Raw genomic sequence first — 15,389 nt, 5'->3', positions numbered from 1 at the left:
AAAAAAGGTGGGATGCTCCAAAGGTCAGTGTGGACTTGTTGGGCACAGGGCCTGTTTCCACACTGTAGGGATTCAATGATTCACTTTCCTGCACTTAGACCCATTGCATTGAATGTTGTGACACTTAAGGTTCTCATCCAGGTACCTTTTAAGGGTTGTGAGGTTTCCTGCCTCAACTTCCCTCCCAGGCAGTGCATCCCAGATCCCCACCAAATTCTTGGGTGAAAAACCTTTTCCTCAAATCCCCTTTAAACCTCCTGCCTTTCACTTTAAATTATTCCCCTTTTGTATTAACGTTTTGAGTGAGGGGAGCAGCTGTTTTCCACTCGCTCTGTCCATGGCCCTCATAACCTTATACACCTCCATCAGTGTCTCGCACCCCCTCCCACCAACCTTCTCTGTTCCAAAGAAAACAATCCGAGCTTATCCAGACTCTCCTCATCAATGAAATGCTCCCTCCCACACAATATCCGGGTGAATCTCCTCTGCATCCCCTCCAGTGTAATGACATCTTTACTATAGAGTGGTTACCAGAACAGCACTCAGTCCAGCTGTGGCTTACCCAAAGTTCTGTACAGTTCCAACATAGACCTCCCTGCTCTTATAAATCTATGATAAAAGCCTCCTTAACCACCCTGCTGAAGTGCGAGGGACTCGGTTCTGTACCCATGTGTAACCTTGGAGGAAATGCTTCACCTGCGAGCTTTGTGGTCTGCAATTGTCTCTTTTGAGGTCACTCGATGTTTTACTTCTGCTTCACAGAGATGTCTGCAAAGATCAGTGACATGGTCAACATTGCTTGTGGCCAGCCCTACACACTTGTACACTGCATGCATCATGATGCGATTGCAAATGATTCCAAACTTCACTCTTCTAGTGCTTCATTGATGCAGTTAGCCCCTGAAGGGCCCTCCCATTGTCCCAAAGTGGAGCCCGCGTTTTTGGTCAGCAAACTTCTGCACATGGTGCTGCCATTTTCCAGTCACAGTTTCCACGTGGATCTCAATGTATCATGGAACTCAATGCAGGTTGTGCTCAACACCATGAATGCCAGGCTTTAGCTTGGCCATCAGGCTTCGACAAAACCTCCATGTCTCCTTCAATCTAGTAATCCCTGGGCACTCAATCTCTCCTGAATCTCCACAAGTTCTCACCCACAAACTTACCCTGAGCTGTGTCACTATAGTTTGATCATGCTCACCATCATGGTACACAATCCCACCCCAAATTCACAGTAATGGGACTGCCTATCATTGACTGCATTCCATATCCTCCTGTGCATGAGCACTGCCACAAACCCCCCACCATATAATCGAATCTCTCTTCCTTTGCCGTGCTTGTACCCTCTGCATCAAAGGTTGCTGCCTCCACTCCCAAACTTTCAGTCCCCTCATTACTGCAACAGTGAGTCTAAATTCCCAGCCCTGACATTCATTCTGCTGATTCCCAGGACTGATCACGCTATGCCCCCGACTGAGCTGGACATACAAACCCCAACTGCTGACTGACTAGATCTCTGAACGCCTCCCTGACTGAAAATCCCATAATCCCCTGAGTGACCATGAGTGGAGTGAGGTGGGGCCCCTGGCCCTGACCTCCCCAGTCAGGCAGTTAATCCTGTCCATGCTTTTGGCCCGATCGTAGACATTGCCGTTGTCTGACTGCACAAACTCCAGCGCCCCCACCAAATCCCGAATGACAACAGCAGAACACCCCCCACCCCACCCAACTCCATCCCACCTGGACTTGGCTTAACAATCCTCCCCCTCTGGCTCTGGAAGGTGACTACAGCACAAGCTGTAGGTGTGGGCCTGACGCAGCACTGGGCTGTTCAGCACTGGGAAGCAGGTTGGCTCAGTGGTTAACACTGCTGCCTCACAGCGCCAGGGACCCGGGTTCGATTCCACCCTCAGGTGACTGTCTGTGTGGGGCTTGCACGTTCTCCCTGTGTCTGTGTGGGTTTTCTCTGGGTGCTCTGGTTTCCTCCCATAGTCCAAAGATGTGCAGGCTAGGTGGATTGGCCATGCTAAATTGCCTGTAGTGTTCAGGGATGTGCAGGTTAAGTGTGTTAGCCATGGGAAATACAGGGTTACAGGGTAAGGGAATGGGTCTGAGAGGGATGATCTTTGGAGGGTTGGTGTGGACCTGTTGGGCTGAAGGGCCTGTTTCCACACAGTAGGGATTATATTCTATTTATATCCACTTCCTTGACTGATGACCGTTGACAAGCACCTTCTCAAGGGGCATCTAGGGACAGATAGTAAACACTGGCCCAGCCACAAGAGAATAGAGAAAATCATGACAACTTGCTTGGCTTCACCTCTCTGCTAAACAGTAAGACAGAAGGACTGTGAGCGCAACTGTTGGAGCAAAGCGCTAACGGGTAAGGCAAGGAAGGAATGCTGTGAGCATCCGAGTAGGTGCTGACTGAGTGGGCACTAAGGGGGCATGGTGCTGCAGCATGGTCTGATCTGTGAGCTGCGTTCCACTCTCTGTGTACAAACTGTCCTTGTAGCCACATTCCAATGTTGGGTGGCAGGGCAGCCTTTCAGTGCAGAAACACACTGTAAGTGGATTGAAGAAGTGCCATAATAGTGCAGAGAGTCTGGGTACATGTCAGATGCCAATGTCTCTGGGTCAGGAGTGTATGCAGTCACTGACCTGGGATGGCATTGGGTGTCTATGGCACCCACTTGGACTTCCACATTGGTAATCCTCAGTGCCTAGGTTTTATCTAGTGGATAGCAGGATTGGTATATTAATAAAGCGAGATTATATAAAAATGAGGGTGATAATGACTAAGGATCCCATTGCTAGGCCTCTCCAGCAAGAATCCCATCTCGACTTCCAGCACTCAGTTGGAAAACACAACTTGTTTCTCCTTACATCAAGAAAGATCTCACTTGACTTCTCAATTGGCCTTCCCAAATTTCTTGCCATAGCCCCCATCAGTCAGGGAAGATCCCATCCGGAATCTTTGTTCTGGATCGATCCATTGAGGCATTTTCACGTGTCACAGGGTCGACTCCACTTGAAATAATGAGCACTGACCTCCTTTACACAACATTATACACTGGCACAGTGTGGAGCTGGAGGAACACACTCCAGCATTGGCAGTTCTTACTATCTCATTGTACATTGGCACTCCTGGGTGCAGGGTTGGTCAGTTACAGACACCCTAGTCATGAGACTCACACACTCACAAATGTGTCTGTGATTCTTTCCATTGATTAATATGACGATAACCCCTTCCACATCCCACAATGTGAATCAGATAAACTCTGATTCATGGTCCATGTCAAAGACCTTGAGCACTAAATCCACAGACACCCAGGGCAGCGATGGAGCGGTGTGTACCATCAGAAGTTCAGCCTTTTAGATGTCACATTAAACAGAAAGCTTACATGCTGTTGGAAGACAATGTAAAAGATTACATTCCAAGATTTGAAGGAAAAGCAGATGATGTTCCCCTCAATGTCCTGGCCAGTACTTATCTCTGAAACAACCTTGCTGATAAACAAGTCGTCTGGTCATTATCACCTTGCTACTTATGGGACTTCACTGCACACTGATTGGTGGCCCTGTTTGCTACATTACAAATTAGTATCATTTAGAAAGAAAGCACTTAAATGGCAGATAGCACTTTACACAGTGCTGAGGCCCATGTCAGGTGCTACATAAGTGCAAGTCCTTTATTTTAAAGTTTAGTACCTGGGATTGTTTCCTTGTGTGTAGATCAGCTCCTTACATGTTGTGAGTGGGGGAAAGCAGGCAGAGAGCTAACCTAGTTTGCAAAGGCCATGATGGATATGTCAACTTTCTTTGTGTTCAGGAGTTCAACCAAAGCATCAGTCGAAGGAGCCATTCTGGAACTGCACTTTGTTCAACAGAAGCTGGTTTTAATTCAGTTGAAGGAACAGTATTCCCGGGTTAAAACCCTCCTACTTGTGAATAACCTCCAGGTACATCCAAGCACTTTGTGCGTCATTCACTTAAACTTAGTGAGACTATTTATACTGTTCACTCTTAGAATGTTGCTACCACTGGGAAGGTTAGCATTTGTTGCCCATTCTTAACCCTTGAGTATTTCATGATTGAGAACAATGGTGGTTTGCTGGGGATGGGTATCAAAAGATCTTTAGCAAGATTTATCAGTGGAATTGAGATACTCATCAGATTGATAGAGTCATAGGGTCATGGATTGCAGAGAAAGCCCTTTGGTCCATTGAATGTGCACTGACAATAACTATCACTAAAGGCGGGCCAATTTCCTGCATTTGTCCCATATCCATGAATGTCATGATATTTCAAGTGCTCAGCCGAATGTTTCTTAAAGGTTGTAAGGGTTCCAGCCTCCAATACCATGCCAGGCAGTGCATTCAGACTTGGTGGTTGTTAATTAACCAATCAGGTTCGAGAAGTTAGATGAACTTGTTTTTCATTCGTTCATGGAAAGTCATTTTTTTTTGTCCGTCCCTAATTGCCCAGAACGCAGTTACAAACCAATCCAATTGCTGTTGGTCTGGAGTCACATGTAGGCCAGACTTGGTAAGGATGGCAGATTTCCTTCCCTAAAGGACATTGGTGCATCAGATGGGTTTTTAAGGCTACTGGGTACATAATTGCCATTAGGCGAACTTTCTACTCCAAATCAAATTTTACCATCCGCCATGGCAGGATTTATAGAGTCACAGAGATCTATGACACAGATAATACCCTTCGGCCCATCAAGTCTGTGCCAGCCATAAACAAATACTTTACTGTTTCATTTGAACCCATGTGCCCAGAACATTGACCTGGTGTTCTAGATTACCAGGCCCAGTGACATTACCACTACACTACAACTTCCCCTTGGGATTACTCCTATCCTAAGGTTATCCTGAAAGCACCTTGATGGGCTTCCCTTTTAAATTTGTAGTCCCTTCTTTTTTCAGTGAGTTGAAATGATTTATTTCCAAAGCCAAATCAATGCCAACCACACAGGACTGCACAGAGCCACGTGGGACCCATAACCAGCTCAGTTTAGCCGGTTTCCTGCTGTCGGAGAAAACTAGCGGATCATCTGACAGACGATGGCAAATTTTACTGATACCAGATTTTTCCATCAGATTTTGACAATTCTCACAATCTTGCGCACTTCAGTCAAATCCCACCTTGAGAGGAATCCCAGCTGCTCCAATCTTGTCTCGTCACCAAAACCCCTCATTCCTGGAACAATTTTGGTAAATCACCTTTGCATTCTCGCCCTTGCAATCGAGTGATCAGACTGGATGTATTGTTGTAGCTGTAGCCTAACTGATAACTGATACTATCAACAAATCCTGATAATTCATCATTTACTCCAGTATTCAAGTAGGCTGAGTTTGGGAAAAAAATGTTAAAGCGATATCACAGGAGAGGTGTAAGTTGATTATTCTCTGATCTCCAGTTTATAGTAAATAGAGCAAAAGTAACCTATGTTATGGTAGGGCAGCTCAGTCGAGCAGAGTCTATAGATGCGAAGCTGGAAAAGCACAGCAGGTCAGACAGCATCCGAGGAGCAGGAAAGTCAACATTTTGGGCCGAAACCCTTCATTAGGACTGGTCAGGGGGAGGGGAGCCCAGAAATAAATGGAGGGAGGGGAATGAGGTTGGGGGAAGTGTAGGAGAGGTAGTGGTATAGATAGATGCAGGTAGGGGGTTATTGTGGTTGGTCCGTGGGAAGGGTGGAGCTGATAAGTGACTAGGAAGATGGACAGGTTGGGTCCGGTCAGGAGGGGGAGGGCTGGACATGGGATAAGGCTGGGGTTGGAGCAATTTTGAAGCTGGTGCTGTCAATGTTGAGGCCATTGGGCTGTCGGCTTCCAATATCAGGTGTTGTTCCTCCAGTTTACATTTCCCCTCCCCCTACCCAGTCCTGATGAAGGGTTTCAGCCCAAAACGTTGACTTTCCTGCTCCTCTGATGCTGTCTGACCTGCTGTATTTTTCCAGCTCCACACCTATAGACTCTGGACTCCCACATCTGTCTCCCAGCCAAGCAGGATGTCTATCTTGTAATATGTGGGGTAGTGTAGATGTTACATGTGACCTAAATGAACATGTGTGTAGGATAAATCACCAGCTGCAAAAACATGAACTCAAGCATTGGCTGGAGTCTCTCGTGCATGTACCACACTGAGAATTTTGGGATGTCATGTTCTGAGAGGTGGGTCCCACAGGTTAGGGACATGCAGGAAGATGGGCAATGGATGATGACCAGGCAGTCCAAGAGAAAGTGCAGAACTTCAAAAGGATTTGGACAAGTTGGTAGAGTGGGCAGAGTAGTGTAAGGTAATGCAATTTAGTAGAAAGTGTATGCAGTGAGAGTGTAAAATAACGAGCTACTCAACAGCGGTGAACAGGCAGCGACACCTGAAAGGACATGTACAGAGGTAATTAAAGGTTGCAGGTTAGCTAGAGCAGGCAATTATCAAAGCATCAAGTATTCTAGGTTTTGTTAAGGGGGACATAGAGTACAAGAGCAGGGAGGGTTAAATAGGACACTGGTTTGAACTCAGCTGGAGTATTATATGCTGTTCAGGCCACTACACACTAGGAAGAGAATGCATTGGAGAGCGTGCAGAAGAGATTTACAGGAATGTCTGAAATAGTTCCAGAAGCTGCTGCCATGCTCAGGCCTCGGAAGCCCATGCAGCCGGAAAGGAAATTAGAAGGAATGCCGGTCCCTGGGATGAGGAACATCAGAGATGAGGATGGGTGGGAGAGGTTAGGGTTGTTTTCCTTGGAGAGAAGAACACCGAGAGGGGTTCTGATGGATTTCAAAATGATGAGATGTCTGAACAGAGTAGACTGGGAGAAACTTCCTGCTCATAAAAGGATCAAGGACGAGAGCGAACGGGTTTAAGGTGATTTACAAACAAAGCAACGGTAATGGTGAGAAGAAACTTTTTAACACGGTGACTCAGGTCTGGAATGGACTGTTTCGAAACATTGTGGAGGCAGGTTCAATTCAGACATTCGATGGCATTGGATGGTTATTTCAATAGAAACAATTTGAGGAAGCACCACGAGTGTGGTAGTAAATCACTAAGTGGAGTACCAGTGCAGAAACAATGGGCCTACTGCCTGTCATGTGCATTGTAACAAATCTGTGAAATAACAGGACAGCTGAAGTCCAGTGCTCTGAGCTCGTGAGGCACCAATGAGCATCCTCCATTTATCATCCTCTATATATCACTGTTTTCTGTTCTTAAACCAATTTTTAATCAGAACTGATACTGACTCTCCCGTGTCACGAAGACTCAATTTTGTTAAATATCCTTTTATGTGGTTAGCACTGCTGCCTCAGAGCACCAGGGAGTCTGGTTCGCTACCACCCTCAGGCAACTGTCTGCGTGGAGCTTGCACATGCTCATCGTGTCTGCGTGGGTTTCCTCTGGGTGCCATGGTTTCCTCCAACATATGCAGGTTAGAGTGGATTAGCCATGGGAAATGCAAGGTTACTGGGATAGGGTAGTGGGTGGTGGGTCTGGGGGCGATATTCTTTGGAGGCCTGGTGCCGACTCGATGGGCCAAATGGCCCCTTTCTGCACTGTTGGGATGCTATGATACCTTGTCAAATGCTTTTCAAAAATCCATTTAGACAACTCCCAATAATTCCACTTCATGAATCTTACCCGGTCCTTTACCAAAAATATCAATTCAGCGAATCAAACAGGATCTGCCTTCACCAAATCCTTGTTGGCTCTCCTTACTTAACTCAAACCTCTCCAAGACATTGCTCATCTTCATATTCCTGGTTGTAACTTCGAAAACCATACTTATCATTAACTGTATGAGCATGTCCTTATGGATCTCTTGCAGCATAATGGTAGTGTCCTTGACTCTGCGCTAGGAGATACAGTTTCAAGTTCCATCTGTTCCAGTGCTGTGTAATAACATCTCTGACCAGGCTAATTAGAAAATAACTAGAGATAGTAGGGACCGCTGATGCTGGAGAATCTGAGATAACAAGGTGCAGAGCTGGATGAACACAGCAGGCCGAGCAGCATCAGAGGAGCAGGAAGGCTGACGTTTCGGGTCTGGGCCCCTCTTCAGAAAGGATTCCGAACCTGAAACGTCAGCCTTCCTGCTCCTCTGATGCTGCTTGGCCTGCTGTGTTCATCCAGCTCCACACCTTGTTATCTCAGAAAATAACTAGATGTTTTCTTAAAGAAGAGCGTCATAGTCATTACTCTAAAATAGTGGTTTCTACTCGTGTCTAAGGCTGATTGGATTAAGGGATCCCTTTTGCTACCTCTCCTCCTCTTGTTTTAACCTGCATTCCAATTTAGAAGTTCTCCTTTAGGTTATTCCTTCCTTTTCTCCATTACTAATTTCAACCTTATGGTGAACGCTCTAAGCCAAGTATTCGATCAACTATTTACATAGGCAGCGCATTGGATCAATGGTTAGCACTGCTGCCTCACAGTGCCAGGGACCTGGGTTTGATTCCACCCTGGTGTGACTGTCTGTGTGGAGTTTGCGCATTGTCCCCATGTCTGCATGTGTTTCCTCCCACAGTCTAAAGATGTGCAGGCTAGGTGGATTGGCCATGTTAAATTGCCCAGAGTGTCCAGGGATGTTTAGGTTAGTTGGGTTAGAAATGGGAAATGCAGGGGTAGGGGAATGGTTCTGGGTGGGATGCTCTTCAGAGGGGTGGTGTGGACTTGTTGGGCCGAATGGCCTGTTTCTGCACTGTAGGGATTCTATGATTCATTTGGTCACCGTCAGTCTCCAGAACCAAATGCAGCAATGTTTCTGTAAGGTTAGATCACATGGGATTTGGGAAGAGCTTGCCAGATACATAATAGTTTTGAAGGTAGGAGGGTGGTGGGGGAGGGTTGTTTTTCAGACTGGAGGTCAATGACAGCAGTATTCCACAGGGATCAGTGCTGGGTCCACTTTTGTTTGTCATTTATATAAACAATCTGGATGAGAATTTAGAAGGTATGGTTAGTAAGTTTGCGCATGACACCAAAATTGGTGGTATAGTGGGCAGTGAAGAAGATTATCTAAGATTACAAAGGGACCTTGATCAACTGAGCCAATGGGCTGAGGAGTAGCAGATGGAGTTTAATTTGGATGAATGTGAGGTGTTGTATTTTGGTAAAACAAACAAGGGCAGGACTTACATAGTTAATGGGTAGGGCACTAGTTAGCGTTGTCGAACAGAGAGACCCAGAGGGGCAAGTACATAGTTCTTTGAAAGTTTTGTCACAGGATGGGCAGATTGATTAAGAAACGATTTAGCACACTTGCCTTCATCAGACAGGGCACTGACTATAGGAGTTGGAACATCATGTTGAGGTTATACAGGATGTTGATAAGGCCACATTTGGAGTACAGTGTACAGTTCTGGTTTCTCTGCCAGAGGTAGGATATCATTAAATTGGACAGGGTTAAGAAAAGATTTACCAGGATGTTGCTGGCAGTGGAGGCTTTAAGTTATGAGAAGAGGCTGGATTAGCTGGGATGTTTTTCACTAGAGTGTAGGAGTTTGAGGGTGACATTATACAGCTTTATAAAATCATGAGGGGCATAGATAAGATGAACAGCAATGGTCTTTTCCTATAGTGAGGGTGTTCAAAACTAGGGAGCAATATTTTTAAGGTGAGAGGAGAAAGATTTAAAATGGACATGATGGGCAACTTTTTCACACAGAGGGTAGTTAGAATGTGGAATGAACTGCCAGAGGAAGTGGTAGGTGCAGGTACAATTACAACATTTAAGAGACATTTGGGCAGGTACATGAATAGGGAAAGCTTTAGAAGGATATGGGACAAACGCAGGCATATGGGACTAGTTCAGTTTAGGAAACTTGTTCAGCATGAATGAGCTGGACTAAAGGGTCTGTTTCCATGCTGTATAACTCTCTGCCTTAACGGCTGGATAAATATGTCACAGAATCACAGAGTCACTACCCAAAGGATGCCATTCGACCCATCATCCTTGCACTGGCTCTGTTATCCCCTGCCATTTTGCCATTCACCTGCACACCATTTCTATCCAAATTACCATCCAAGGCCCTCCTGAATATGCTCCAATTGAACCTACCTCTACTATGTTTCCAGACAATGCATTCCACACCCTAACGACTGTCTGTGTGAAAAAGTTGCTTTGCTTGCACACATGTGAAGAAACTTCTCCTGAATACAGTTTTGAATTCCTCAAATCCTTATCTTGTGTTCTAACATTATCACACACGATGTTTGAGTAATAGGGGGAGGCGATGGCCTAGTGGTATTATCGCTGGATCGTGAATCCAGAGACCCTGGTAACATTTTGAGGACCTGGGTCCGAATCCTGCCACAGCAGATAGTGGAATTTGCATTCAATGAAATATCTGGAGTTAAGAATCTAACAATGACCGTGAATCCATTGCCGATTGTCGGGAAAAACCCATCTGGTTCACTAATGTCCTTTAGGGAAGGAAACTACCATCCTTACCTGGTCTGGCCTCCATGTGACTCCAGACCCACAGCAATGTGGTTGATTCTTAGCTGCCCTTTGGGCAATTAGTGATGGGCAATAAATGCTGCCTGGCCAGCGACACCCTCATCCCATTAATGAATAGAGAAAAGAAAAAAATTAAAGTCCTTTTTCATATACACTCTACACCTCTTGCTTGCTTCTGTCATTTTCCTGCAGATTTTCCCTTCTATTTCTCTTCCAACAACCTGGAGATGTGTGGAACACTCCCAGTCACGTGATCATCCCCTTCCTGCTTCTCTGAGTAAATAGATTATGGAAGGCTGCTGTATAAATGCAAGTTCTGTAAAATGCTTTGTGGTTTGTCTATTTGGGAATGAGAAGCTTTTATAAAGCAGGGAACGAATTGTGTTGCTCAGTCAGTCTGCCACCCAAAAGATGTGCTCTCTCTTCCGGGCAGAAAGAACGTCAGATTCTCACTACAGTTTTAATTAAACAGAACATGCTGCATCAGGGAAAGAAGCCTCTGTCCTCAGTTGTGCCCTCATCTGCCCAGCTGCTGCCGGTAGATATTAATCTGGATTTCAGAGACAGGGGCTTCACTGTGAACATTGACCCAACGGGACTTCCAATTGTGATGGCATCTGTAATACCCACCCTCGCAACCGGGGACCTGTAAGTACAATAAAAACCCTTCTGGAATGTTCAGTGTGAAGATTCACTGTTTCATAGATAGCCAACCTCTACACCTGTGTCTGATCATTTATCTTCAGTTAATTCACTCTGTGACTATTGACCCACTGGCAGTATTCCCTCTCTCTAATCATCTTCCACCAATTCTTATCAGTGCCCTGTTCCTCATGGATGCCCTCTGGTTATCCCAACATACATTCATGGAATTTCCTCACTAACACCATTGTGGGTCAACCTACAGCACATGGACTGCAGTGGTTCCAGAAGGCAGCTCACCCCCACCTTCTCAAAGGGCAACTAGGGACGGGCAATAAATGCTGGGCCCAGCCAGAGACACCCACATTCCATAAATGAATAAAAAAAATCCCTACTCATGACCTTCCACGTATCTATCTCTTACCCCACATCTCTGTCCATCTTTGGCAAACTCTACAGCTCTCCCCATCCCTTAAATAGCCCTGTGTCTAATCCCACAGTTCTCTGTCCTTTGTATCTATTTCTATAACTTCCTCTATCCATGAAGCATTCACTCCATTTCTAACCCTGCATTTCCATTTCCCCCAAAGCAAATCCTTGCTTCAGGACATATATCCAGAACTTCGAGAGGTCTCCCATTTAAGACTGAGATTAGAACACATTTTTCCTCTCTTGGAAAATCGTTGGTCTTTGGAACTGTCTTCCACAGAGAACAGTGGAGGCTGGGTCAAGGCGAATTTTGAAAGATTTTTGCTCAAGAAAGGAGTCGAGGGTAGTGGATGCTAGGCAGCCAAGTGGTGAGCCTGTGGAATACTTTACCACAGAAAGTAGTTGATACTAAAACATTAAATGTTTACAAGAAGAAGTTACATATAGTTCTTGTGATTAACGGGACTAAAGGGTATGGGGGAGAAAGTGGGAACGGGGACTGAGTTGGATGATCAGCCATGATCATATTGGATAGCAGAGCAGACTTGAGGGGCCGAATGGCCTACTCCTGCTCCTGTTTTCTATTTTAATAGAAAGGAGGCAATGGCCTCATGGTTTTATTGCTGGACAGTTAATCCAGAGACCAAGATAACATTCTGAGGAGATAGTAAGAACTGCCGATGCTGGAGTCTGAGATAATGCAGTGCAGAGCTGGATGAACACAGCAGGCCAGGCAACATCAGAGGAGCAGGAAAGCTGACGTTTCGGGTCGGGACCCTTCTTCCCCTCCCCCATTTCTGAAGAAGCGTCCCGACCCGAAACGCCAGCTTTCCTTCTCCTCTGATGCTGCCTGGCCTGCTGTGTTCCTCCATCTCCATGCTGAGTTATAACATTCTGAGGACGTTTGAATCCCGCCACGGCAGACGGTGGAGTTTGAATTCAATAAAATATCTGGAATTAAGAATCTTAATGATGACCATGAATCCATTGTCGATTGTCGGGAAAAACCCATCTGCTTCACTAATGTCCTTTAGGGAAGGAAACTGCCATCCTTACCTGGTCTGGCCTACATGTGACTCCAGATCCACAGCAATGTGGTTGACTCTTAAGTGCCCTCTGGGCAATTAGGGATGGGCAATAAATGCTGCCTAGCAGCGATGCCCTCATCCCCTTAATGAATAAAGGAAAAAAAGAGAGTATTTTCTAAAAGATAAATGTTGATACTCAGAGAGATTCTTTCTCATGAAGACAGTCAGCTGCTGGAATAGCAAGCAATTCAGAAGGGAAATGAGGTGTTACTCTTTAGTACAGGGAGGCAGGAGTAAAGAACAAGTCTGGATTGTTACAAATCTGTAGGGTATTTTGTGAGACAACAAGGTGCAGGGCTGGATGAACACAGCAGGCCAAGCAGCATCATAGGAGCAGAGAGGCTGACGTTTCGGGCCTAGACCCTTGTGAGGCCTGGAGTGCAGTTTTTATCTCCATTTCCAAACAAGGATGCATTTGCCTTGGGGGTATTCATGAAAAGTTTCCTGGAGTGATTTTTGGAGTGAGAAGGTTGTCCTACTGGAACAGGCTGAGTAAACTGGGCCCTTAGCCAGTTTAAAACAGAGAAAATAGGTGCAGGAGTAGGCTATTTGAGCGTTTGAACCTGGTCCAACAGTACACAGGGTGGCACACTGCACAGTGACTCAGTGGTTAGCAGTGCTGCCTCACAGCACCAGGGACCTGGGTTTGATTCCACCCTCGGGGCAACTGTCTGTGCGGAGTTTGCACATTCTCCCCGTGTCTGCGTGGGTTTCCTTCCACAGTCCAAAGATGTGCAGGTTAGGTGGATTGGCCATGCTAAATTGTCCAGGGATGTGCAGGCAAGGTAGATTAACCAGAGGATGGGGGTGAGTCTGGGTGGGATGCACCTCCATGAGTCGAATGGCCTGCACCCTCGTCAGATACATTGGGGACATTTAAGCGACACTTAGATAGGCACATGGATGATAGTAAAACGTAGGGTATGCAGGATAGTTTGATCTTAGAGTAGGATAATAGGTCAGCACAACATTATGGGTCGAAGGGCCTGTACTGTGCTCTACTGCTCCATGTTCTCACTGTACGGTTTCTATGATTCTAACAATGGGAAGACGATTCTCACAGAATCATACAGTACAGAAGAGGCTCTTCAGCCCATCGAGTCTGTGCCACCAGAAATACTTTAGCTCCACTTTCTGCCACTAGGCACATAGTCTTGAAGGTTATGATACTTCAAGTGCTCAGTCAAGTACTTTTTAAAGGTTGTGAGGTTTTCTGCCTCAACTCCCCTCCCAAGCAGTGCATTCCAGACCGGAACCACCCTATGGCTGAATCTCACTGAAACATATAAAATTCTGAAAGAACTCAGTCAGGGTAAACACTTAGACCATGGGCACACAGCCTGAGGGAAGTTGGGAGGCTTGTGAGTCATTGGAATTCTTCACCCAACAAAAAGTGGGTGGTCCATTCTTAAATAAGTCGAAGGCAGAAATAGATTGAATAAAACCGAAAGAACTGCGGATGCTGTAACTCAGGAACAGAAACAAATTTGCTGGAAAAGCTCAGCAGGTCTGGCAGCATCTGTGAAGGAGAAAACAGAGTTAACGTTTCTGGTCTGGTGACCAGTTCTGAGGAAGGGTCACCAGACCCAAAACGCTAACTCTGTTTTTTTCTTCACAGATGCTGTCAGACTTGCTGAGCTTTTCCAGCAAATTTGTTTTTGTTCCAGAAGTAGATTGACGATTTGTTGCGGAGATTAAGGGTAGGAGGAGCAGGCAAGAATGTTGAGTTGAGGCAGAAGGTAAGTCATTAAAGTGATTGGTGGAGCAGGCCTGAGGGATAAATGCTGTACCTGCATCCCATTTCTTACATTCAAGAATATCTCCAGTTGTTATTTTGGATGTTATTAGTGAATCTGATTTCAGCGTGCTTGCACGCAGTGTATTGCAAGATTCAAAAGACTCACAGTCGAAAGTTCTCGTTTCTCTTGTTAAATATTTTTAAATCTGTCGATTTGGTTTTCAACTCTCTTGTTGCCGGAAACAGTTTCGCCTTTTCTGCTCCACACAAAGTTTTCAACACCTTTGCCTTCGTCTCCTCATGACTCAACCTCTTCCTTCCTGCTACCTCTTCCGGCAACCCTCCACTGTGCCCCTTCCAAGGCCTTGATGTTACTTTGATACTTGGAACTCTGTGCTGGATGTGAAAGTCCAGCTAGTGCCTAACTGATGTTCTTATAGAAGTTTCACACAACTTCCTTGATTTCAATTCAAAATATTTGCAAATTTCAAAGACTAAACATCCTCATGTGGAGGAATTAAGTTCGGAAGTGTTTTGCAAGAACGGTGATATCAACATTGCACAGAAACATGGAAGACAGGAACAGGAGCGGTCCATTCAGCCTTCCAACCTGCTTCCCCATTCAATATGATCATAGCTGATCATTCAACTCAGTCCCCCGTTCCTGCATTTTTTAAATTCATTTGTGGGACAACATTTGTCACCCGTCCCTAGTTGCCCCTTGAGAAGATCAGAAATCACATGACACCAGGTTAGAGTCCAACAGGTTTATTTGAAGACACAAGCTTTTGGAACCTCACTCCTTCTTCAGGTGTTAGTGAGACAGGTAGTATCAGACACAGAATTTATAAGTAAAACATCAAAGGGTCACACCATTGATGAAGATGTGCTAGATAAACCTAAGATGTTGTTAAATCTTTACAGTTAGAAGGTTTTAACTGATTAATATGTATATGTAAATCACCAAATTCCTTTCAAGTCACCGCCCTGAGGGAACTAAGGGTTTTATCAGTGT

The sequence above is a fragment of the Rhincodon typus genome, chromosome 8 (genome assembly GCF_021869965.1).
Source record: "Rhincodon typus isolate 14 chromosome 8, sRhiTyp1.1, whole genome shotgun sequence".
Taxonomy (NCBI): domain Eukaryota; kingdom Metazoa; phylum Chordata; class Chondrichthyes; order Orectolobiformes; family Rhincodontidae; genus Rhincodon; species Rhincodon typus.
The sequence above is the reverse complement of the archived record's forward strand: the minus strand, read 5'-3'. Positions refer to the sequence as shown.